Source organism: Megachile rotundata, unplaced genomic scaffold, assembly GCF_050947335.1.
Source record: "Megachile rotundata isolate GNS110a unplaced genomic scaffold, iyMegRotu1 scaffold0305, whole genome shotgun sequence".
NCBI classification, from domain to species: domain Eukaryota; kingdom Metazoa; phylum Arthropoda; class Insecta; order Hymenoptera; family Megachilidae; genus Megachile; species Megachile rotundata.
The window spans coordinates 132,501-140,000 of NW_027473602.1; the positions used below are offsets into that span (position 1 = coordinate 132,501).

A 7,500-nucleotide genomic window follows, 5' to 3' on the forward strand; every position below is an offset into this window, starting at 1 on the left:
TTGATTCGTGTTGCGTACTCTCTCGACCCCGTGTGAAAACACGAGAGAGAATATAAAGAAATATTTTGGGACGTTTGGTAACGAAATGCATGGGTTTGCGAAAAAAAATTGTTAAATTTCTTGTTTTTTTTTTTTCGCCCGCTTCGTGAGAGACTCTCATTTTATTTTCTTTCTCTCTATAAATTTTGTCTTTGGACAAAGGGAACACCCCCTTTTAGCCTCTCTCTATTTCGTGTTAAACGAGAAACGAAATTTAGAGTGTGACACGGAGGCTTTCACGCGGGGGGTGTCCGGGTAACCGATGGAAATCGAACCACGAAACCGCTTCGACGAACGAAGTCGCAACTTCACGAGAGTCCGCCTGCTTACGACGGACGATATGGTAACGTATCGCTTTACGGACCGGCTGAGAAGCGAAAACGATAGCGTAGTCTCCTTCGTTGGTAGACCGATCTGACGCCGGCCATGGAGTGTCCGTATCGAATCTCGCGATACCGCCAAGACGTCCAATATATGTAAGCAGCGAGCAGGAGACTCTGTGTTACGCGCGACAGCGCGTTTCGTATTTTCCACGGTTTTTGAATGACTTTACCACCCGGAACGGACTGAAAACTCGCCGCACGAAGAGAAATGCGTCACAGAGCGTCGTTTCATCGGCGGTTCTGTAGTTTTATACGGTCCTTTACCCGTCCATGGACGTTATCGTGTCGTCTTAATCATCAATCAGCTCGGGTAAATCTGTGAACAGAGCTATGACGGGACGACGTCCGAATACCGATACTCGATCTTGCGCTTGGATTGGAGTTAGTATTCTATGGACAATCGAACGAATTTATAAACCAGGTTAAATAAATCACGTACATACTGGTTTTCAGACGCTGAGTTGTTAAATATGAACAAAAATTTTTATACGATTACCCTGAACGGTGGATCACTTGGCTCGTGGGTCGATGAAGAACGCAGCTAATTGCGCGTCAACGTGTGAACTGCAGGACACATGAACATCGACATTTCGAACGCACATTGCGGTCCACGGATACAATTCCTGGACCACGCCTGGCTGAGGGTCGTTTATATAACTAAAGACTGCTTGCGTTTGCCTTTAGCAGCAAAAGGTTTTCTCTTCATTGTTAAATTTTTTTCGGTACCGCTCGTCGTTCGACTAGATAAAACGAAACTGTTAAACGCCGAAAAGTCGAACGTTTCGGAGCGGGATCCGATGGTCGAACGCGAGAGAGAGAACAACTTGCGAAATTGGCGAAAACGTACGAGCGATGGTTGGACATTTCGTCGGCGTTTGACGCGGAGAATGTTAAATGGAACGTTCGTGTCTCGCCCTCTCTTTGCTAGTGTTCATTTTTTTCACAGGCGACAGAAGAACATTTTCGTATATCTCGCAATTCTTAGTTTTTAGGATCTTCTCGGCGGAATGCGCTTATCTCGGCTTGCGTGAGTCGTGGTTTCTAGTTAAACCCCTAAAAGAGACCATATACGACCGCCCGTGAAAGAGCGCTCCCGAGTCGAAAACACCTAACTACAGAAGGATATTTAGACGAGAGAGAAAATGATTCTTCGCCCTGCGAGAGAATTGTTAGACACCAATTTGAAGGAAGCAAGCCGAGAGTAGAGCGTGTTTACGGCGTTTCTCCGCGCTCCCGACGTTGTCTGAAATGATTGTCGAATTTTTTTTTCGACGGTGCGAAAGTTTATACAACGAGGAGAAAAGTTAAAAATAAACGTGCGACGGAAGCTCTTTCACGGTTAAATTATTACGAGATCGTAGCTTCGCCACGTTTTTTTAACATTTACAAGCGCAGATCGCTTCGTTGTCGTTGATTAGAAGCGGAAGACCGCGCGATCCCAATACGGGTTCCGGTCGTCCAGTCCTCGAAGTGCATAATTGTGCCGGACGGACGTTGAAAAACCCGGACCGATCGAACGATAAACGCTTATTTGGTGATCGTCTTGCGAGAGTCTCCCTTCATTGTTGTTCGTGTGTTAAATTTCTTTTATCGAACAACGGTCGAACGCAAATGAACAATGACATTTACACCGAAGATCGATCTCGAAACGCTTTTGTTCCTCCTTTTGTGCGCTCGTGGTTTCATCGAACGATATATACACGACGAAGGTGTACCACGCACGTTAAAAATGGGATTTTTTTTTCCTTTAACCCTTTATTCTCTGGACCATGATAAGTCACCGATGGTTTACATGGCTGTCTCTGGCATTCTCGCCCTTTTCTTGGGATTTTGCGTCGGAACGCGACAGCAAAAGAAAAAACGTATCGGACGATGCGTCTTTACGGTTTATCGACCGTCGAGTGTATATTCGAACGTAAATATGTTGTAACGGTATATGTATCCTTTAGGGGACAAAAGAAACATGAAACGATCGTGTGCGAGAGCGCGCCGAGGGTAAGAAGAAAAGGTCCGACCTTTATCTCCTCGTTGTCGTAGTCTCTCCTCGTCGTTTGTTTTAACGCGCCCTGGATAGATAAAAAGATATATCCGATTATAATATATACATATATACTCCGACGCGAGTCGAGAACAACCGGACGTCGTCGTCGTCGTTTTTTTTTTTGTCGTTGTCCCGCCTGCCCGAATATGCGGCGTTTTAAGTGCCTTTTTTCTTTTGTCGAACAAAAGAGAGAGGAGACACCGAGCTTTCATTTTGGCTCGTACGTACCTTCGAGTAGTCGACGATATTGTGTTGATCCGAAAAGAGAAAAATAGTTGGTTATCGAACGATACAAGGAAAAAATCGAACGACATAATCCCTGTGCGTCGTTGGTATTAATATACCTTTCGTATTACGTGTCGAAACCCCGAAAAGAGCGTACAGTTTGTGGTATAACTTTGAAAAGAAATAATAAAATTTCGACGACCTCAGAGCAGGCGAGATTACCCGCTGAATTTAAGCATATTAATAAGCGGAGGAAAAGAAACTAACAAGGATTTCCTTAGTAGCGGCGAGCGAACAGGAATGAGCCCAGCACTGAATCCCGCGGTTAACGCCGCTGGGAAATGTAGTGTTCAGGAGGATCCGTTTATCCCGAGACATCGAATCGCGTCCAAGTCCATCTTGAATGGGGCCACTTACCCATAGAGGGTGCCAGGCCCGTAGCGACCGGTACGCGTCTCGGGTGGATCTCTCCTTAGAGTCGGGTTGCTTGAGAGTGCAGCCCTAAGTGGGTGGTAAACTCCATCTAAGGCTAAATATGACCACGAGACCGATAGCGAACAAGTACCGTGAGGGAAAGTTGAAAAGAACTTTGAAGAGAGAGTTCAAGAGTACGTGAAACCGTTCAGGGGTAAACCCGAGAAACCCAAAAGATCGAATGGGGAGATTCATCGTCAACGAAGCTGGCTCCCGTGTTGGTGCGATAGTGCCCCGGATGGTCCCGTTACGGCGGGTTTCCCATCGGCGTGGGCACACCACCCGCGGCGAATGTTCCGGCTATGTAGTCGTGCACTTCTCCCCTAGTAGAACGTCGCGACCCGTTGCGTGTCGGTCTAAGGCCCGAGGCGAAGACTGTCCGTCGCTTTTAGCGTACGATGACAGCCCCTTGGATGCCCGGCCGACTGCGCGACGGTACTCAGACGGTATCGGGCCGCAAAATTCTCGAACGCACTGCGTCCAGGACCGCCGCAAGCTCGTTCCAGTCTAGATACCGGATGTACGGACTTAGCGCCGTAACCGGGCCTGGCGGGCTGTTGGCAGGCGGAGTCCTTGGACTGGCCAAACTTTGAATTACCGGTCGGCGACGCTATTGCTTTGGGTACTCTCGGGACCCGTCTTGAAACACGGACCAAGGAGTCTAACATGTACGCGAGTCATTGGGATTTGATAAACCTAAAGGCGAAATGAAAGTGAAAGTCGTCCGTGAAGTCGACTAAGGGAGGATGGGCCTCGTTACGATTAGGCCTCGCACTCCCGGGGCGTCTCGTTCTCATTGCGAGAAGAGGCGCACCTAGAGCGTACACGTTGGGACCCGAAAGATGGTGAACTATGCCTGGTCAGGACGAAGTCAGGGGAAACCCTGATGGAGGTCCGTAGCGATTCTGACGTGCAAATCGATCGTCGGAACTGGGTATAGGGGCGAAAGACTAATCGAACCATCTAGTAGCTGGTTCCCTCCGAAGTTTCCCTCAGGATAGCTGGCACTCGACTCGAACGCATAACGAGTCTCATCTGGTAAAGCGAATGATTAGAGGCCTTGGGGCCGAAACGACCTCAACCTATTCTCAAACTTTAAATGGGTGAGATCTCTGGCTTGCTTGAATTTTCATGAAGCCACGAGATATAAATTGATAAAATTTTTCTTGGATCAGAGTGCCAAGTGGGCCAATTTTGGTAAGCAGAACTGGCGCTGTGGGATGAACCAAACGCAGAGTTAAGGCGCCTAAGTCGACGCTTATGGGATACCATGAAAGGCGTTGGTTGCTTAAGACAGCAGGACGGTGGCCATGGAAGTCGGAATCCGCTAAGGAGTGTGTAACAACTCACCTGCCGAAGCAACTAGCCCTGAAAATGGATGGCGCTGAAGCGTCGCGCCTATACTCCGCCGTCAACGGCAAGTGCGCAGGAACGGGATTTAGTTCCCGTTCTCCATGAAGCCTTGACGAGTAGGAGGGTCGCGGCGGTGTGCGCAGAAGGGTCTGGGCGTGAGCCTGCCTGGAGCCGCCGTCGGTGCAGATCTTGGTGGTAGTAGCAAATACTCCAGCGAGGACCTGGAGGACTGACGTGGAGAAGGGTTTCGTGTGAACAGCCGTTGCACACGAGTCAGTCGATCCTAAGCCCTAAGAGAAATCTAATGTTGATGAGGTGTCCTAAAATTCACGCTTTTCGAACGCAAATGACAAACATACGTACGCTCGCACGCACGTACGCGCGCAAAAGGCAAAAAATGTTAAAAAGAGAAAAAAATTGCAGTTAAATAACAATTTACGTCGCCGTCGTTTCGTGTTTGTGTCCTAATCCACCGCTCGAACATGATCATTTTTATTGATAAATTGACAAAAACGTTGAACGCTGAAAAAAAATGATCGCGGTTCGGATCGATGGATACTTCACGTTCGACGTGATGCGACGTTGTCGAACGCCTGAAAGCGATTTTTTTTCTATTTTTTGCTTGGTTAAATCTTACAAACTATCGAACGCAAGTCGTGTCGTCGTTGCGTCGCAGATGCGTCGTTGTTTATATAATTTTGCGTGATTTGGGAAGAAACACACCCATCGGGCGAAAGGGAATCCGGTTCCTATTCCGGAACCCGGCAGCGGAACCGCATACCAATCGGGCCCTCGTAAGAGTGTTCGTCGGGGTAACCCAAAATGACCTGGAGACGCCGTCGGGAGATCTGGGAAGAGTTTTCTTTTCTGTATAAGCGTTCGAGTTCCCTGGAAACCTCTAGCAGGGAGATAGGGTTTGGAACGCGAAGAGCACCGCAGTTGCGGCGGTGTCTGGATCTTCCCCTCGGACCTTGAAAATCCAGGAGAGGGCCACGTGGAGGTATCGCGCCGGTTCGTACCCATATCCGCAGCAGGTCTCCAAGGTGAAGAGCCTCTAGTCGATAGATTAATGTAGGTAAGGGAAGTCGGCAAATTGGATCCGTAACTTCGGAATAAGGATTGGCTCTGAGGAGCGGGGCGTGTCGGGCTTGGTCGGGAAGTTGGCCAGGCTGACGTGCCGGGCCTGGGCGAGGTGAACGGTTGGCGACTTCGCGTCGCGTCCCGGAATCCGAGCTCGGTCCCGTGCCTTGGCCGCCAACGGATCTTCCTTGCTGCGAGGCTTCTTGTGACGGCTTCGGCCGTCCTTTTCGCCTCTTCGGCCGCCATTCAACGCTTAGCTCAGAACTGGCACGGACTAGGGGAATCCGACTGTCTAATTAAAACAAAGCATTGCGATGGCCCTCAAGGGTGATGACGCAATGTGATTTCTGCCCAGTGCTCTGAATGTCAACGTGAAGAAATTCAATTAAGCGCGGGTAAACGGCGGGAGTAACTATGACTCTCTTAAGCGTAAATCGCTCCGAGTTTCTCCTTCGGTTCGCCGGGGGAAAAACTCCGTCGCTTGCGTGAGTCATGGTTGCAGGGATGGCAATGCGTAACTCAGACCTCTCGTTAGGTCCTTCAGCCTCTCCCATCCAAGTCGCACGACCTACCTCCTAGTGGTACCTGCCGGTAACGTGACTGGTTGGCTGTTTGGGTGACTCACGTCACCATCGCAGTCCCAGTCACGGCTAAACGGCGTGCGGCGAACGGGCGCAAGCCCAAACGACATTATGTCGGAGGTGTCCCGGGGTCAGCAGCCCTCGGACGTCTCGGAGCTTAGCTCCAAATTTCTACCGCTCCAAGAAACACAAGGAATAAAACTCGGATACCCGGATTGGATTCTGTTGACGACTCGGCGACGTCCCATGGATATCCCGTCGATACACGTTCGGACGATGACTGCTCGACATGTCCCTCATGTTTGACTGATCTTTCATCGAGGATCCTGGCGCAGAGGAAACAACATATTCGACGCTGCAATCAACCTCCTCCCAATGAGGATGGAACCTACACCTGTGAGACATGCTCATCCAAGTTCCAAAAATACGCCGGCCTCAGGCAACACATCAAACGCGCTCACCCTACAGACTACAACGATCAGGATCTCGTGTTGGCCGTAAAACGAGCCACGACCAGCAGGCCTAAATGGACTCCCTCCGAGGAGAAGCAGCTTGCACTCCTCGAGTCGCAGCTGCCCGCAGGCCTATCCCAAGCGGAGATCAACACACGGCTAGCTGCACTACACACCGGCCGCTCCAGTGAGGCTATAAAGAAACAGCGGCAGAAGCTGTCATATAAAGATGCACTTTCGGGGATCTCTTCCGCCTCGACTTCTGCTGCCGGGAGCGTGCCGCTATCACCACCATCTACCGACTCACGGTGCCCGGCGGAGAGCGTTGCCGCACGTGCGGATTTGCCGTCTGACATCCCAGACGTGGGGTATGAGCGGCCGCCGTCGGACGCCGGTGGCAATAGCAATAGTTGTCCACCACTACTACAACACTCCGATATCTGCCGCTTCCTTCGGGAGCTGTCACCCTCGTGCTCGCTCGAGGTTCAGCAGCTTATTGCCACCCTGTTCGACTGCGCGGAGTTTGAGGAGTTCGACCCGCATATTTGCCACGCGATTAGTGAGTTGGGGAACCATAAAGACTCATTACGTACTGCTGGGGGTAGGCGGGGGGGACATAAACGTGGCAAGGTTAAAAGACCCGGGACCAAGAGGAAATCGAATCGTGCGGCTAAGAGATCCGCAAATTTTAGCACGTATCAGCGACTGTTTGCCGAAAATCCTACGCAAGTTGCACATGCTATCTTGGACGACAAGGACATCAATGTCACCACATGCCCTAAGATGGCCGAGATCGAGGCCTATTTTCGTCCAATCTTTGAGGAATGCCCGGACTACTCCGGACCGGATCCGCAACCTCCAAGTGAGGTTCG

At 50.4% G+C, this 7,500-nt stretch overlaps 1 non-coding gene and 1 pseudogene across 1 annotated transcript; both read left to right on the top strand.

The window, feature by feature from the left end:
- Positions 1-915: 915 nt before the first annotated feature.
- Positions 916-1,070, top strand: LOC143266356 (5.8S ribosomal RNA). Its single transcript, XR_013041374.1, has one exon. It is a non-coding gene; the product is annotated as a 5.8S ribosomal RNA (ribosomal RNA).
- Positions 1,071-2,886: 1,816 nt separating this feature from the next.
- LOC143266354 (large subunit ribosomal RNA) overlaps positions 2,887-7,500 on the top strand; it is an 8,388-nt pseudogene continuing 3,774 nt past the window's right edge.